The 18,509-nt window shown below is 47.2% G+C and overlaps 1 protein-coding gene and 1 long non-coding RNA gene across 2 annotated transcripts in view; one reads left to right on the top strand and one right to left on the bottom strand.

Moving 5' to 3' along the window:
- NPSR1 (neuropeptide S receptor 1) overlaps positions 1 to 18,509 on the bottom strand; it is an 85,307-nt gene that overhangs the window by 43,808 nt on the left and 22,990 nt on the right. The gene's annotated exons all lie outside the window — the stretch shown is intronic.
- Positions 4,739 to 5,142, top strand: LOC144329279 (uncharacterized). Its single transcript, XR_013394754.1, has 2 exons — positions 4,739 to 4,862; positions 4,923 to 5,142. It is a non-coding gene; the product is annotated as an uncharacterized LOC144329279 (long non-coding RNA).

Genomic DNA, 18,509 nt, shown 5'->3' with positions numbered 1-18,509 from the left:
CCACTGTTAAACAGCTTTCCTTTTAAAACAGGTGATAGCCAATCACACTAATCACACTCCTGAGTCACTCTGACCCAGCAGAGTATTGCATCATCCTGTTGAAGCCTGCAGACTTATCCAGTATCCTGCGAATCCCAACAATTTACACATGCACTGGCATTTTATTATTCTGATGATTAGCACGCGGGTGGTGCTGTGGGTTAAACCACAGAGCCTAGGACTTGCCAATCAGAAGGTCAGTGGTTTGGTTCAAATCCCTGCGATGGGGTGAGCTCCCGTTGCTCGGTCCCTGCTCCTGCCAACCTAGCAGTTCAAAAGCACGTCAAAAGTGCAAGTAGAGAAATAGGTACCGCTCCAGCGGGAAGGTAAACAGTGTTTCCATGCGCTGCTCTGGTTCGCCAGCAGCGGCTTAGTCATGCTGGCCACATGACCCAGAAGCTGTACGCCGGCTCCCTCGGCCAATAAAGCGAGATGAGCGCCGCAACCCCAGAGTCGGTCACAACTGGACCTAATGGTCAGGGGTCCCTTAGGCAGCAGTTCTGTTTTGATATATAGATATATAGGTATTTCTTTAATAGTGTCTGTATGGTTTTGTCATGGCCTTTGGCTAGTACAATAGAGCTTATCTACTTCTAAAGATGAGCCAACCTAGTTGGTATCATCTGTCGTACGCAGACATTCCTCATGTGAGATTCAGCAGATCTGCAAATTGCAGCAGGACTCTGGAGAAAGGAAAATAGCACTAAGCTGTAGAGCAGAGGTGAGGAACCTCTGGCTTGTGGGCCATCTTGACCCACCAGAGGGCTCAAGTTCACTTGCAATGCCACCCCCCCCCAAAAAATCACACCCACCTGAAGAGCTCAGACACCATTTTGAACTTATATATTGTACTTTTGTAACTTAAATAGTAGTCATAAACCTGCCTTCATCTTGCTACTGTAACTACTGCTTCAAGACCTGGATTATGTAAGTAAATACAACTTTTACTTCTTCACAAAACAATGTATGTGTGATTGTTATTTTTCAGGGGGAGAAAAGGGGTAATACCAGCGAAAATCCAGTCTGCCTTAAAGCCTCCTGGATTATTGTTTCTAGAAGGTTAAATCAATCTTGTCTTATCTTCCAAGCTGCAAAGGATGGTACTAAACAATGTATGAGCAAGGAAGGATGACTAAACAATGTATCCTGTCCTAGTGCCTAAATCCATTCCTGCATTTTAAAGTCCTAAAAGTGTAAAGTGAGGGAAAGCAGCAGAAAGAGATACGCAAGAAAGGAATTTAAACTTGGCCTGGTTAGCTGCTGTTCAGTCAGTCAAAAGTTTGGGAAACACGGCAGGATTAGTGATTCAGCAGCAGAGGCCGATTTGACAGCCTCATTTACCTGCTCAACAGGGGAAACAACAGCAGGTTGATTCTTCTCTTTAACAGACGAAATGCCACAGCTGCTTTTTGACAGAGGCTGGTTGCCAAAACTAAATCTGCAGTTCCCACGGCAACGGTGGTGACTGTAATTGTTGACTCTTGGTCCGCATTAAAGGTTATTGGTAGCAGGCATGCGATCATGAAAACTACTGATGAGACTGGCACTAGCAATTGAAAATAAAACTGCCAATATCATAATAACTTCCTACAAATGTGTGGTGCAGCTCCACATGGAATACTGTGTGCCGTTCTGGTCATCACACCTCAAAAAGGGTACTACAGAAAAGGGCAACCAGAATTATCAAGGAGTTAGAACAACTCCCCTCTGAGGGACAATGGGCTTTTTAGCTTAGAGAAAATGTATGTAAGGAGGAGCATGGATAGAAATGTATAAGATAATGCATGGAGTGAATAAAGTGACTTTGTTGTTGTTTAGTCGTTTAGTCATGTCCGACTCTTCGTGACCCCCTGGACCAGAGCACGCCAGGCACTCCTGTCTTCCACTGCCTCTCACAGTTTAGTCAAGCTCATGTTAGTAGCTTCGAGAACACTGTCCCACCATCTCGTCCTCTGTCGTCCCCTTCTCCTTGTGTCCTCCATCTTTCCCAACATCAGGGTCTTTTCCAGGGAGTCTTCTCTTCTCATGAGGTGGCCAAAGTACTGGAGCCTCAGCTTCACGATCTGTCCTTCCAGTGAGCACTCAGGGCTGATTTCCTTAAGAATGGAGAGGTCTGATCTTCTTGCAGTCCATGGGACTCTCAAGAGTCTCCTCCAGCACCATAATTCAAAAGCATAAATTCTTTGGCCATCAGCCTTCTTTATGGTCCAGCTCTCACTTCCAATAAAGTGACTAGGGAGATGCTTTTCTCTAGAACCCAGGGCCAAGTTGAATGATGGGAAATTCAGGCCAGTATTACACAGTGCACAGTTAAGCTATGGAATTTGCTCTCAAAATGGCCAAGTAGGGAGCTTTGAAAGAGGGACAGGCAGATCTGTGGCGGATAAGGCTCTAATTAGTTACGATGGCTATATATTACCTCAGTGGCATATTGCTAGTGATTGACAGTTGCTAGTGTGTCCTCAGCAGGAGGCAGCTATTGCTATTGCTTGTGGGCTTCGCATAGGAATCTGACTGGTAATTGTGAGAACACAGCACCGGACAAGAGAGGCCTTGTAGTGTGATCTACTTACATTGTGATGAGATGGAGGCAGTAGCCATTAAATTGTCACAACAGCTTTGTAAAATGACAAATACATTCTAATTCCCATTTGCAAATCGATCATGAGGATTAGCAGGCTGGAGAGAGACAGTGTGTGTGTGTGTGTGTGTGTGTGTGTGTGTGTGAGAGAGAGAGAGAGAGAGAGAGAGAGAGAGAGAGAGAGAGAGAGCGCTTGTGTTTGGGTTGTTTAAGGCAATTAAGCAAAGCTTCAGAAACCACAGCAAAAATATTAGGCTTGCTTTGAGTGCTGCTCTATTTCGAAAATTGCATAGACAGAAGCAACACACAGTATGGAAGGTCAGCGACCTCCCTTCACTGTAGTGTATCAACTAATAGCCTTGATGCTCGTTTCAGATTCTAATCTGTTGGGAGACGCCAAAGTATTGGGGCTAAGTGGTTTGAAATGGTAAAGGCAATCGGGCGATTGTTCGTTCTAATTGAAGCAGGCAGCTTGGTAGGCTGACAGAATGTGCGATGAACAACAGGTGATCACGGCTCCCCGAAGACACCTCCATTTCCTACATGTGGTTCTAATTAGAAGCAAGCAACATAACTTGGCTCCGCTTGAGACCTTCAAATACAGTTCTTCTAGCTTGACAGCGCAGCCTAACTTTTCATAACAACTATGCACTTTGTGATAAAAGCACTCCGCCCCCAGAACAATACCAAGAGATAGTTTTAAGATATTGGGGCAAATTAAATTATACATGGGGGAAGCGGGTGGCTCTGTGGTCTAAACCACAGAGCCTAGGACTTGCCGATCAGAAGGTCGGTGGTTCGAATCCCCGCGACAGGGTGAGCTCCATTTGTTCAGTCCCAGCTCCTGCCCACCTAGCAGTTCGAAAGCACATCAAAGTGCAAGTAGATAAATAGGTACCACTCCGGCAGGAAGGTAAATGGTGTTTCCATACGCTGCTCTGGTTCGCCAGAAGCGACTTAAACATGCTGGCCACATGACCAGGAAGCTGTCTGTGGACAAACGCCGACTCCCTTGGCCTATAGAGCAAGATGAGTGCCAGAACCCCAGAGTTGTGTGCAACTGGACTTAATGGTCAGGGGTCCCTTTACCTTTACCTTAAATTATACATAGCTCCCACTCCCTACCCATGCCCAACCATACAAATTATACTCACTAGATCCTAGTTCATTTGAGGGAAGAGGTGGTTCAGTGGCTTTGTGGGCACCGGGAGAAGACCTCAAGGGCACTTTTTGCCCACAGGTGCCACATTGCAGCCTCTGGTATATTGGCTGAAATTCTTGACAATTTCCTCAAAGACAAAAATCAGGTACAGTGGTACCTCGGGTTAAGTGCTTAATTCGTTCCGGAGGTCCATTCTTAACCTGAAACTGTTCTTAACCTGAAGCACCACTTTAGCTAATGGGGCCTCCTGCTGCTGCTGCGCCGCCAGAACACGATTTTTGTTCTCATCCTGAAGCAAAGCTTTTAACCCGAGGTACTATTTCTTGGTTAGCGGAGTCTGTAACCTGAAGTGTATGTAACCTGAAGTGTATGTAACCCGAGGTACTACTGTAGACCCTATTTTGTCATTGTCCGCTGAAAGCAGACAGACCTGGTGAAATGTAGCCCACTGTTACATGTCGGGTGATGGAGTGGAAGCTGTATTAGAATCATACAGAGTAATACAGTGGTGCCTCGCAAGACGAAATTAATTCGTTCCGCAAGTCTCTTCGTCTTGCGATTTTTCCGTCTTGCGAAGCACGGTTTCCCATAGGAATGCATTGAAAATCAATTAATGCGTTCCTATGGAAACCGCCTTCAGACCAGGTCCGGGGACAGTCTGTCCCCCGACCTCTTCTGAAGGCTGGGGGGGGGAGAAGGGCTTTTCTTCCCACCCCCAGCATTTTAAAAAACCCCGGGACAGCGGAGGACTTCTCCGCTGTCCGGGGTGATCTTAAAATGCTGGCGGGCGGCATTTTAAAATCGCCCCGGGACAGCGGAGGACTTCTCCGCTGTCCAGGGCGATTTAAAAGCCCCTGGGAAGGCAGGCAGGCGGGGACAAAGACTTTTGCCCCCCCGCCCGCCTTCAGAAGAGGTCCAGGACCTCTTCTGAAGGCGGGCGGGGGACGAAAGTCTTTGCTCCCCCCCGCCTGCCTTCAAAAGCCTTCCGGGACAGCGGAGAAACGCGCTGCGTTTCTCCGCTCTCCCGGGAAGGCAGGCAGGGGGGAACAAAGACTTTTGCCCCCCGCCGGCCTTCAGAAGGTGTTCCCGCCCCGCTGCCCGGCTTTGGAGCATCCTTCCGAAGCTGGGCGGCGGGAGGAGGTGTTCCCGCCCCGCCGCCCGGCTTCGGAGGAGGTCCGAGGACAGTGGGGAAGACGCGCTGCGCTTCCCCGCTGTCCCGGAGATTTCCCTATGGGCTTTCGTCTTGCGAAGGAAGTCCATAGGGAAATTCGTTTTGCGAAGCGCCTCCAAAACGGAAAACCCTTTCGTCTAGCGGGTTTTCCGTCTTGCGAGGCGTTCATCTTGCGGGGCACCACTGTATGGTTATCATGAGGAGATAGATGGCGTCCAGTGTTAGAAACTCAGCTATATAAGCTAGGTGCCAAATGGCTCCTTGAACCAGGGCTACAGTCACCAAAACGGAATGCCCAGCTGCTATTTTGGGCGGCAGATGGCTCGAAAGTCCTATTTTTCAGTACGAGTTTTTGGTTCCTGGAATTCATTCTGATTGTGCAGATAAAATCTCACAGGTTGAATTCTACAGGATGTGTTGCTCGTATGTGGAAACAGTCCATATCCAAGGATCCACAGGCATGCACCTCCAGGGGGTGGAGACGTCAGGCTCCATCTTGGTACCTGGGCTTCTTCGCTTGGTTGCAAGTGAACAAAAACCAGGTGCAAAGTGCGCCTGGCGAATTTCGAACACTGATGCCACCAGACAGGTTATTGCTTTGATGCCTTTTGTAGGGCTTATATAGGGGCCCGAAACTGCTTAGTACTTAATATTAGAATCCTTCCAGGTAGCATCCTTTAAGGAGTTAATCATGTCTAGAAATGAAATATTGTGGACATAATTTTCTTTCAGATAGTCTGATAAATGGGAAAGAGAATTAGTCCTTGCAAAGTGTAGTAATACTGTATTCACCCAGAGTATGTTTCAAGTACAGTGGTGCCTCGCAAGACGAAAAGAATCCGTTCCGCGATTCTCTTCGTCTAGCGGTTTTTTCGTCTTGCGAAGCAACCCCATTAGCAGCTAAGCGGATTAGCGCTATTAGCGGTTTAGCGGCTAAGCTGCTAAAAGGCTATTAACGGCTTAGCGGCTTAGAAAAAGGGGGGGGAAGCGGGGAAAAAATGGCGAGACTTGCAAGACGTTTTCGTCTTGCAAAGCAAGCCCATAGGGAAATTCGTCTTGCGAAGCGCATCGCAAATGGAAAACCCTTTCGTCTAGCAGGTTTTCCGTCTTGCGAGGCATTCGTCTTGCGGGGCACCACTGTATACTGCCACAAAACTTACATAAGATACAAATAAAAATGCTCTTTAAGGCAGTAGTTAATTCACAAGTTTGTCTTTAATAACCTAACACAACATGGTTTCATTAGCATTTTGCCTTAGGTATATTGCTCCAGGCATTTTATGAAAATTTGAGCAGCGCCCCTTCTATGAGATGATGGAATTGGCATTTCTGAAGCAGCCGAAACATCCTTTCCCTGCTAGATGATGGCATCTAAAGCAAGACATCTTTTTATCCCTGAGAATCTTTTCAATTATTTCATAGCGTATGGGGGAGTTGCTTCAGGACATTAAACCAGAGCATCGTTTCAGATTGTCTTCAGCGAAAAAGGCAAATTCAAAGGATGCCCTGCAATTTAGTTGCAGGAGGGCTAGAGACAAAGTCATCCAAACAGTAGTCCTTGGGTGGTGAGATGGCAAAGAAGCTGCAATCCCCATGTCCAAATCTTATGAATTAATTTGATGACCTCAGCTCCTCATCTGCAATATTAAACAAATAAGGATGCCCTATTCTACAGGCTGGTTGTAAGTCTGGAATCCCCACTGTGGTACCTGTGGATTGTGCCCTCGGACATGGCACCAAGGCCATCTCTGTCATAAGCATTGCTGCATGTGAAATGCTTTAAACACTTCAAAATACAGTGGTACCTCGGGTTAAGTACTTAATTTGTTCTGGAGGTCTGTACTTAACCTGAAACTGTTCTTAACCCGAAGCACCACTTTAGCTAATGGGGGCTCCTGCTGCTGCCGCGCCGCCGGAGCACAATTTCTGTTCTAATCCTGAAGCAAAGTTCTTAACCCGAGGTACTATTTCTGGGTTAGCAGAGTCTGTAACCTGAAGTGTATGTAATCTGAAGCGTATGTAACCCGAGGTACCACTGTATATTGCTAATAATAATGAATGATGACATAACACCACGAACCCCAGAGCTGGCTTGCCCCTGAACACCAGGGGTTGGTTGAGTAGCAGAACCACTGCAAACGTCTGTGCTTTTCAACAGCAGTCTGTTCTATAGTCAATATATGTCCCAGATTTCCTGAATGCCGAAACAGGAAGGATTCGGGCTTGTGGAATCTACTTTGGGTGGTTTGTTTAAATAGGTCCAGCAACTGGACTTTGAGGTGAGGGCCGATCTGAAATGGCCCTGCAGCAGCTTGAGCCAATTTCAAAATGGCGGCCCAGGGGTCAGAGCCAGCTGCCAGCTGCCTCCCCACAAGCCACACACTGGGGTGACCTGCAGGTACAAGCACCAATCTACAGCAGAGTTACTAATCGCTTACACAGAGGAGGGAGAAAACATTTTCAAAGAATGATATGCTTAGATCATTTTAAACCCTGAACTTAATGGTCTTGTGGCAGGAAAGCTGTTTAGATTATGAAGTGTACTATTTCATTTATTTCAACATGTGCTAAAGTTGGAGACTTGCCTGCTGAATGGAACTCTAGACCCCAAATCCCTACCCATTGGGTTGCTGATCTACTGTGAATCATAGTGTAATCTACCAGTAGATCCAGGGATTCCTTCTGCCTGCCCCTACCATGGTGGCTTACTAAGCACAGTATACAGCATAATAGTTGATTTGCTCTATATTGTTGAACACGACTTCTATTTATTTTTTTCGGTCCTTGATTCAGAAAAAACTGATAACATACAACATTAATTTATGACCACACCAGTGAAAGTGTGTGTGTGTGGATTTGTGTGTGTGTTCAATACCCAGTATCTGTACTGCTCAAGCTGTCCTCACATTCCACGGCATTGTATTTACAGACAATGTCATACAGGACGCGGGTGGCGTTGTGGGTTAAACCACAGAGCCTAGGACTTGCCGATCAGAAGGTTGGCGGTTCGAATCACCAAGACGGGGTGAGCTCCCATTGCTCGGTCCCTGCTCCTGCCAACCTAGCAGTTTGAAAGCACGTCAAAGTGCAAGTAGATAAATAGGTACCACTCCAGCGGGAAGGTAAATGGTGTTTCCGTGCGCTGCTCTGGTTCACCAGAAGCGGCTTAGTCAGGCTGGCCACATGACCCAGAAGCTGTACACCGGCTTCCTCAGCCAATAAAGCAAGATGAGCACCGCAACCCCAGAGTCGGCCACAACTGGACCTAATGGTCAGGGGTCCCCTTTACCTTTACATTGTCTTTGGGGCATTAAAGCAGTGATTGGGAACCTGTGACCCCCATATCTTGTTGGACTACAAGTCCCACCATCCTAAATCTTGGCCATGCTAGCTGAGGATGATGAGAGTTGTAGTCCAACAACATCTGGAGGGCCACACATTCCCTATTCCTGTGTAAAAGTAATGCTGACACAGATTTCACTTGCTTATAAGGGTATTATTTCTCTTGCTCCTATTTCAACTGCAAATGAGGAGTCGCAATGAATAACTGCCCTGAGAGACCTGCATAACATAATAGGAACTGGGTCTGTTTTCTAACTTCAGCTTTGCAATTGATTATGCTTTTGTGTCTCTCTTCTATTCAGCCACTCAGATGTTGCTGATTTATTTTTGGAAAATGAAAGTAGGCCACTGCTGCAATCTTCTGCCCATTTACTTGGGAGTAAGCCCCTCTGAGAAGGATTGGGCCAGTGCTGCAAAACAGTATTTTCAAATATCCCCCGTGATAAAACCTGCGCAAGCAGCAGAATATAAAACAGAATATTAAGAAGCACCCTTAGCAACCTCAGCAGCAGCTGTGGAACAGCACTCTTAACTCCATCATTGCTAATCTCTCTCTAATTAACGTCTGTTTAAATGATTATGGTCACAGTTATATGTTGGAGACATGTGCCTTCCCGGCAAGTCTGGTTTTAGCTTTCCATGTTACAGTAGGTAAAAGAAAGCTGAAGAAGAGAGCAGAACTTTACCTTGCGTAGTCCCAGCCCTTGAACTATTTATATGGTCAGAATACTCTAAAGACAAAAGCTACCGGCTGATTGCTATTCTTTGACATAAAAGCAAATTATTCTGCTGATGTTTGATCCAAGGGCATGCAGAAGGCATACTGAATGCAAAAGCCAATATTTTATTGAATTCATTGTTTTTTATGACTCTGGCACTTATTCTCAATAACTTCTCTGTATAAATAACCATAACATCTACCCTGCTCCCTTACATTAAAAAGGCAGGTGTTGAGATGCAACACCCAGAAGGGGTCTCCCTGCCCCACTAGCCCACTTTAAAGTTGAAAAGGAAGGAAATAGATGGTGGAGCTGTGGGTTAAACCACAGAGCCTAGGACTTGCCAATCAGAAGGTCGGCGGTTCGAATCCCCGTTGCTCCCGTTGCTTGTCCCTGCTCCTGCCCACCTAGCAGTTCGAAAGTACGTCAAAGTGCAAGTAGATAAATAGGTACCACTCCGGCAGGAAGGTAAACGGCGTTTCCGTGCGCTGCTCTGGATTGCCAGTCGTGACCGACTCTGGGGTTGCGGTGCTCATCTTGCTTTATTGGCCAAGGGAGCCAGCGTACAGCTTCCGGATCATGTGGCCAGCATGACTAAGCCGCTTCTGGCGAACCAGAGCAGTGCATGGAAACGCCATTTACCTTCCCGCTGGAGTGGTACCTATTTATCTACTTGCACTTTGACGTGCTTTCGAACTGCTAGGTGGGGCAGGAGCTGGGACCGAACAACGGGAGCTCACCCCGTCGCGGGGATTCAAACCGCCAACCTTCTGATCAGCAAGCCCTAGGCTCTGTGGTTTAAGCCACAACGCCACCCAAGGTACCACTGTACAAATCTACTATTTGTACTTTTGCTGGTTTTTTAACAGAAGATTCAGATACCACAAATGTACACAAATTCTATTTTTCCATCCAGCTTTGAATTCTGCATTTCCGTTAGCACGGAAGGGCATGACACTGCATCTTCGGGAAGATATAAGCAGAACAGGCTCCGTTCATTTAAATGAAATGCTTCAGATTCTAAAGAGTTCTCTTGATCGCCACAAAAGCACTTCATTGTCCCAAAGCCACAGCTGAGTGCTTCTTTTCATGCAAGAGTTTGTTGTTCCTTCTGGATTCAAACAGGAGGTACACTTCATTCTTGCAGTGAAACAGATACATGTGTTTTTCCTCCCAGAATAATTTGCCGGCATTGCCTTTGCAACTGTGGGAAAACCCAGTTAGCATTGTTTCGTGGTGTTTTGCCCTCATCTTTACGCTATCGCTAAGGGCTGCATTGTAGATTCTTGAATCTACTAGGAGCTGGAGCAACCCACAGCCTAAAGCCCACATAGTCCTGCCATAGTGACGAGACTTTTGGATGATGTTCTGAAAGCTCATTCATACCCCTGGATTGTTTTAACAATACCTCTGAGTCACACTGCAATGGACTCCAGAATCCTCTCAGAATCCTCATCCCCAAATGGACAGGTAGGATACAGTGGGGCTTTGCTGTAGTACCTTTTCCCCCTATGGACACTTTTGAGTTGGAAAATGTCTGGAGGGAAAAGACCCAAGGAGTCACTCCCTGCCTGCCTGCCTGCCTCCCACTCAGGGCTGCTTTTGTTGCTTGTTTGATTGGTTTTTTTTAAAAAAAAACAACAAAACAACAGAACAAGAGAATGCAGAGAAAAGGACTGCAGTTGTCATTGGATTCTGGAAGGGTACCCAAGTTACTGTATTTTTCGCTCCATAAGATGCACTTTTTTCCTCCTAAAAAGTAAGAGGAAATGTCTGGGCGTCTTAGGGAGCGAATGTGCGGTCCCTGGAGCCGAATTGCCCAGGGGCAAAAACCAGATCGTGCTTTTTTTTTTTTTAAAGAAAGAGGGAAAGGGGTGTTGAAACAAAGCCAGCAAGCGATCAGGAGGGGAGATAAGGGACTCTAGCGATAAAGGAGGCTGCCTGGGAGGGGGCAGGTGAAGACAGCAAACTTGCAGGGAGAGGAGACTGTGCATAACACGATTTATTGGCGCGACCCCCGCTAATTGATTTATTGGTCCACAATTAGCTCTTTATGGCAGATCCGGCAGGTCCGGCACACTTCCTCTGAGCACCTCTGCTCCTTCGCTCTTTCGTCCAGTCACGCCAGTAGCAGAGTTGAAGCACTGCGATGTAAAACAGCCTTACGTCCTTACTTAGCTTCCAGACAAACACACAGAGGCAGGTTTGTCTATTTACAGTTCTTTATTGGAACGTTTCAGCCATCACTGCTGGCAGCCATTGCAAAGGCATGCCTCTCTCTCTCAGAGCACAGAGAGAACTGAACTCGACTCCTCCCAGCTCCTCCCAGCTTCGAAAACTGACGTCAGAATTGAGGCATCATGGGAAGAACTTAACCTATGAAGTTCCAAACCCAACACCCCCCTTTGCCGAGCATTCTGACAAGACCTTTTTGAGTTCAACACCTTTCCCTTTGCCTTGTGCCCCTTTCCGGCATCTTTCCCAGGCACCTGTTGAACCCCTTCAGTAACACCTTGTGAGATCAATCCCATCCCCAGTGCCTCGTGCCCTCCCTTGGCAGACCTGTTTGGCATTTGTGGAACCACCTCACAATTCTCAGAAACGCACTGTGCGAAATTTACCCACGCACCTATGGCCTGGTACCTTTCAGGCGGAATACCCTTTGTTGTGCGACTGGACCGCCTAGGCACAAACTCAGGTGTTTCCTCTGGCTCACCGTCACCAGCAGGTGTGACCTCTGCATCACGGGATTCCCCCTCTGACTTAAAGCGTCTTCGAATCCTTTCCATCACACTCACAGGAGAACTAGGCTCGCTTTTGGGTGCTCTCTTAACATCTTGTGGAGAAGCTACAGAAACCTCATCCTGCTCCTGACTTTGCTCCTGACTTTGGTCAGTGACCTGATCGTCATCATCGGATTCTGAACCCTGATCCTGGACCTGGTCCTCATCACTGGGATCAGCCTCTGCTTCCTCCTCATCACAACTGTCCTCTGGGTCAGAGAGACAATCTGAGAGAAGATCACGCTGGACAACAACCTTTGGCTTCTCACTCTGCTCAAAGAACTCAGCGTGTTTACTGATCAGCACTTTACTCTGATCACCTGATGGGTAAGCAAACCGCCATGCACGAGCTTCTGGCTCATACCCACAGAAGATCATTTTCTGGAACTTGGCTCCATCTGGCCCTTGCAAAGCCTTGGGCACAGGGACAACCGCAGATGAACCAAACTTGCGCAGAAAGTGAACCTGGGGCTTTCTGTCATTCAACAAAGAAAACGGTGTGTCACCTACCAGCGAATTGTAGGTCCTATTCCAGGTGAAGCATACGTACCTGGTTGCCTCCAGCCAAAACCTTGGAGGTAACCCAGACTCTTTCAGCAACACCTGTGCAGCTTTAACCAGAGCCTCACTTCTAAGCTCTGCCACCCCCTTCTGACTGGGTGAAGTCACTGTGTGACGTATCCCTTTCTTGTGAAAGAACTCCTGCAAAGCAGAACCAGTGTACTTAGCATTTCTGTCACTGATGATCGCTTGCACTCTGGTGGAAAACCTTAGTTCCACTCCCTCAATCCAGGTCCTGATCAGCTGTGCTGCATCCTCCTTGGATTTGAGACCTAAACTCCAGGAATTCTGCGAAAAACTGTCTTGAACCGTCAGCAGAAACCTTGCACCTCCCAGACTCGGTTCCCTCACAGGACCCCACAAGTCTATGTGAACCAATTCAAAGGGCTTTGTGGCTACCCTTTCTACCTTTGGGTAACTGCAGCCTTTTACCTTTGCCTGCTTGCAAGTGTCACAATTAATGGCACTTCCACAATTTTTAATTCTACACCCCTTGGCAACCTCGGGCAGAGTCTGCAAGTCCTCTACCGACCCATGAATTGTTCTCTAATGCCATACGCATGCACATGTGGCATCATGAGCGGGAATTGTAGTACGCTGGTTGGGAACCGTAGCACGCAACGCTTGTGCTTTCTCAGCCTTCCCTTCACCCCCAAGAGACGTTTTAAGAATGAAAAGATCATTCTGTCCCCTTTTCACTTCGACAAGGCGTTTCCCTCCTCTGGAAATTGTGCAGAAATCCCCCTGGAAACAAACCTGGAAACCCTTTTTTAACAGACAAGGCACAGATAAAAGACAGTGGTGCATCCCAGGAACGGTACAAAATTCCATCGATTCCTGTAAAACAAACACATGTAAGTCAACAAGACATGTTACATTCTTTTTCTGCCCATTTGCAAAAAGCACAGTTTGTCCCTTTGGAACTGCCTTGCAATTCCACATCTCGACTGCAGGGGTCTCTGGAACCATGTTGCGGTTAGCTGCAGAGTCAATAACAAAGCTGAGCTCGGAATTTTCCACACAGCTGCCTTCAAACAACGCCATGCTCGCAGAGACTTGATAAGACTCTTCCCGTTGTTTACCACGGCCACCTGGCTCTGTTCCCCGCCTGCCTGCCTTCCCAGGCCTGTTGCCATGGAAACCCGCCTGGTTCCCATGGGAAGTATGAACATCCTGCCCCGGCTCTCTGCTCCGGTGGGGGCAACTGCCACTCAGATGTTGCGCCGAATTGCACACGTAGCATCGACGAACTCCAGTGGAAAAACACTGCCCGGGGCTCCCAGCTGGCTTGGCCCTCCTCCTTCTGGAATGGCGCCTCCCACCAGCCTCGCCCCCCCTGAAGCTGCTCTCCGCTTCAGCACAAGTGGAAAGTTTTTCAAACTTGCCTTTGGAACTCCTGCCCCCCCTGATCTGCGCACCAGCGCTCCTTGAGGCTGATTGGGGAATAGGGGCTTCTAGACCAGCGTCTGCAGGGCTCTGGCCTCCCGCTGAAGCTTCGCACACACCTTTCAGCACATTCCAGGCGGCCCACGCTGATTTCACACCCTCCAAGTGGGGTCTCAGTGAAGCATCAACACATGCCTTGAGCATCTCCAGCTCTCTTTGCATTTTCTGCTGGCTATCTTCCGGCAACGCAGCATCACAGCCTGCAACGTGTCCAGCCGCTTTAGCGCTGGGGGTTGGTGGTAGTGGCTCCCTCTGGCTTGCTTCCCAAAGCTCATGGACCAGGAACCACCCCTTTACTCTTTTGCTCCAGGTTGCCCAACTCTTTAGAGTGAGCTTTTCCACCGGTATATCCTGGCTCTCAGCCATCTTCTCCCGTTCTCCCAAGGGGCCCCAAGCTGTACTTACAGACCACAAGCTCCTCTGGCACCCATTACGTGGAGAAACGATCTCTCAGCTGCTTTTCAGCTCCCAGCTGCTTCTGTGCTCCAGCTCTGTGTTCCAGCAGCTCTCTCAGCAGCTTCTTTGGCTCTTAGACTCACTGTAAGCAGCCTCCGACATCCGGCCAGCTCCCGTTTCTCAGATCCCAGCTTCAAAGCCTTCCTGAAGCTGTTTTACGACTGTTTTACGAGCGTTGGCTGACCACCATTACCTGTGCATAACACGATTTATTGGCGTGACCCCCGCTAATTGATTTATTGGTCCACAATTAGCTCTTTATGGCAGATCCGGCAGGTCCGGCACACTTCCTCTGAGCACCTCTGCTCCTTCGCTCTTTCGTCCAGTCACGCCAGTAGCAGAGTTGAAGCACAGCGATGTAAAACAGCCTTACGTCCTTACTTAGCTTCCAGACAAACACACAGAGGCAGGTTTGTCTATTTACAGTTCTTTATTGGAACGTTTCAGCCATCACTGCTGGCAGCCATTGCAAAGGCATGCCTCTCTCTCTCAGAGCACAGAGAGAACTGAACTTGACTCCTCCCAGCTCCTCCCAGCTTCGAAAACTGACGTCAGAATTGAGGCATCATGGGAAGAACTTAACCTATGAAGTTCCAAACCCAACAGAGACAGGAAAATTAAAGCAATGAGGAGAGAAATTAGAAGAAAAGGAGGAGCAAAAAACTGCTCCAGCTAAGGAAAAGACACTAAGGCAAACGAGAGGAGGGAAGGGAGTGTTGAAAGGAAGCAGCTGATCAGCAAGTGATCAGGGAGGGAGATAAGGGACGCTAGAGACAAAGGAGACTGCCTGGGAGGGGGGAGGTAAAAGCCCATGGATCTTCAGGATTTTTGCATTGGGTCACCCCAAATTCACCATCAGATCACAGAGCATGTCCATGGCTACAGCCTGCACCAAAAAACCATGCATCCATTGTTTCGTGGGGCCGCAATGGCGCAAAAACGTGGTTACAAAGCACGGATCCACATGGATTCTCAGGATTTTTGCACTGGGCTACCTAAACTCACCATCAAATCACATATCATGTCTGTGGCCACAGGATGAACCACAAAAATCATACATCCACTGTTTCGTTCAGAATATTTTTTTTTCTTGTTTTCCTCTAAAAACTAAGTGTGTTTTATGGTCAGGTGCGTCTTATGGAGCAAAAAATATGGTAGCCTGTTGCAGAAAAAAACAGGTGTTTTGTGGCACCTTAAAAGTCTAGTGGGTTTGATTACGGCACAAGTTTTTTTGTTGCCCAAGGCCCGGTGCATCAGATCGCACATTCACAGCAGAGACTTTGGTCACATCTGTAACCATATATTTAAAGCACATGGTTTCCCTCAAAGAGTCATGGGAACTGCAGTTCATCCCTTGCACAGCTACAGTCCCCAGCACGCTTGACAAGCAACAGATCCCAGGATTCTTTGGGGAAAGCCATGTGCATTGTGTGACTGTGACCTTGGGTAGAATTTGCCATGCAATTTACACAGCACTTGTAATCCATGTTAGATACTTGGGGAATGATATGAACTTCATGAAAACATAGAATTAAAAGCTTGGGGCAGAGGCAGTCAGGGGTATGAATGAGCTTTCAGAACATCATCCAGCATGAAAATAGGGACATCCTAAGGAAAAGTGGGATATTCTGGGATCACATTGGAAACTGGGGTGGCTTCTCTAAATCCCTGGAAAATAGGGGCACTCGGAGGGTCTGTCTTCACCCTTCTTCCACTCTTAACTGCAGCTTATCCAGAATGTGTTATATTGTTGTTCTTCAACACACAAAACAAAACTACAGATGGACTCTTTGTTAATATGCAGTTTGAGCCACATCAGAATATTTATGAAGCTTTTAATTACAGGTTACTGTGCTGGGTTTTCTACAATAAGTGATTATAACTGAACATTTATTGCTTCACGAAATGATAAGCAGATTTAATAAATAATAATTGGCAGGACTTTTCTGACAGCATCTGTCCCTTGATGACATCCCGAAGTTGACACGGCCCACCTGAAAGAAATTTCCCTAATATGAACATGTTAATTTTGAAACCATATCCCAAAGGATTCGGGACTTAAATAGAACTTGACAGTTGCCTGACAAAAGCTTTCAATTAATCTCCCTGTGAAGAGGTGCCAATCAAATGACTTTATTAAACTTGCCAAAGGGAAATTCAGGTCAAAAGCATGAATATTAATAAATGTTAACACTAACCTCTAAAGGTAAAGGTAAAGGTACCCCTGCCCGTACGGGCCAGTCTTGCCAGACTCTGGGGTTGTGCTCTCATCTCACTCTATAGGCCGGGGGCCAGCGCTGTCCGCAGACACTTCCGGGTCACGTGGCCAGCGTGACAAGCTGCATCTGGCGAGCCAGCGCAGCACACGTAACGCCGTTTACCTTCCCGCTGGTAAGCGGTCCCTATTTATCTACTTGCACCCGGGGGTGCTTTCGAACTGCTAGGTTGGCAGGCGCTGGGACCGAACGACGGGAGCGCACCCCGCCGTGGGGATTCGAACCGCCGACCTTTCGATCGGCAAGCCCTAGGCGCTGAGGCTTTTACCCACAGCACCACCCGCGTCCCTACCTCTAAAGGTACAATTGGTTATAACCACTGTATAAGAGGAAATGATGAGTTTACACAGAAACACATAAAAATATTAGGTGAGGGGGGTTTTTCATACTTTTTCTTATTTTTTTCTGCAGTTCCTATACACAAGCACACCTTTATTTCAGGAATTATAAACTGTTATGCATTCAGATAATGCATCAGCACTGAGCAGTAAGCAGAGATAAAGTGATTTGGTTTCTTCTTTTTATTGCTTGAGTTCCCTGCTTGTAACAAGATGTTATCACATTTAGAATAAGCGATTTGATTATTCCATATCTCTCGTAATACATTGTGATGCATACTTCTCAAGAGCTGGAGTCCATTGCAGTGTGACTCAGAGGTATTGTTAAAACAATCCATTACAAAACAACATTGTTATTTGTATTTCCATTGCCCCAAACTTTTAAAGGCAACAAAAACTTTTTTATATAGGTTTTCTGTATTCAACATTACACAACATAAATCATAAGCCATCCACTCAAACAACTCAACATGGTGAACATCAATCAAGTATCAGAAGTAAACACACAATAATAATACAAATAATAATAATAATAATAATAATAATAATAATAATAATAATAATAATAATAATATTTGTTCCCCAGCCACTCTGGGCGGCTTCCACCAAAGATTTATAATACATTAAAATGTCACACATTTACAACTTCCCTAAACAGGACTGCCTTCAGATGTCTTCTAAATGTCAGGTAGTTGTTTATCTCTTTGACATCTGATGGGAGGCCGTTCCACAGGGCAGGTGCCACTACCAAGAAGGCCCTCTGCCTGGTTCCCTGTAACTTGGCCTCTCGCAGTGAGGGAACCGCCAGAAGGCCCTCGGCGCTGGACCTCAGTGTCCGGGCAGAACGATGGGGGTGGAGATGCTCCTTCAGATATACTGGGCCGAGGCCGTTTAGGGCTTTCAAGGTCAGCACCAACACTTTGAATTGTGCTCGGAAAAGTACTGGGAGCCAATGTAGGTCTATTGCTGGAAGAAATGTCTTTTGGTTAAGAACTCTAAGACCACATGTGCCCACCGCCTCCCCCTCAGCTGTAGGGGGGCTGAGAGAGAGGCGGAGGGCAGGCGCAAGTCCTACGCTGCCGTTTCAGGCGCCCAAGCCAGCACATCACTCCCAGGAGAGACACATGGCTCAGGCACACTGCAGTCCCCGTGGAAGTGCCGGCCCCCGCGGTGAGTGACGCCCAGTGCCAGCTGCGTTTCGTTGTGTTTGTTGACTGAACTAAAAAGTTTCGTGAGCCCAAACAATTTTTTTTTACTTTAAAAACTCGTATTTTTGCCATTTTGTCACCCCCCTCAGTGATGACACCCGGGGCGGACCACACCCACCGCACCCCGCTTCCTACGCCACTGCCTGGTCTAATGTGCAGTCTTCAGAATTGTTAAGTTGTGGGTGAACATATCAGACAACACAGCAATTCTTCAAACAGCTCTTGTTTATTCACAGGCCCAGAATAGAACTGGGCTGAAGGGTTCAGCCAGCCTGCTTATATAGAGCTCAACTACAAAGCAACAGTAACCACTTTCTGTAACTATCCAATCACTGAATGTCACTTTCAATTCCTTATTTGCATGTGTGGACCTGAGTGAAAACTATCTATAGTATCCCCCTGCTGGACCAGGGTGAGAACTTCAGTA

The sequence above is a fragment of the Podarcis muralis genome, chromosome 12 (genome assembly GCF_964188315.1).
Source record: "Podarcis muralis chromosome 12, rPodMur119.hap1.1, whole genome shotgun sequence".
Taxonomy (NCBI): Eukaryota; Metazoa; Chordata; class Lepidosauria; order Squamata; family Lacertidae; genus Podarcis; species Podarcis muralis.
The sequence above is the reverse complement of the archived record's forward strand: the minus strand, read 5'-3'. Positions and strand labels throughout refer to the sequence as shown.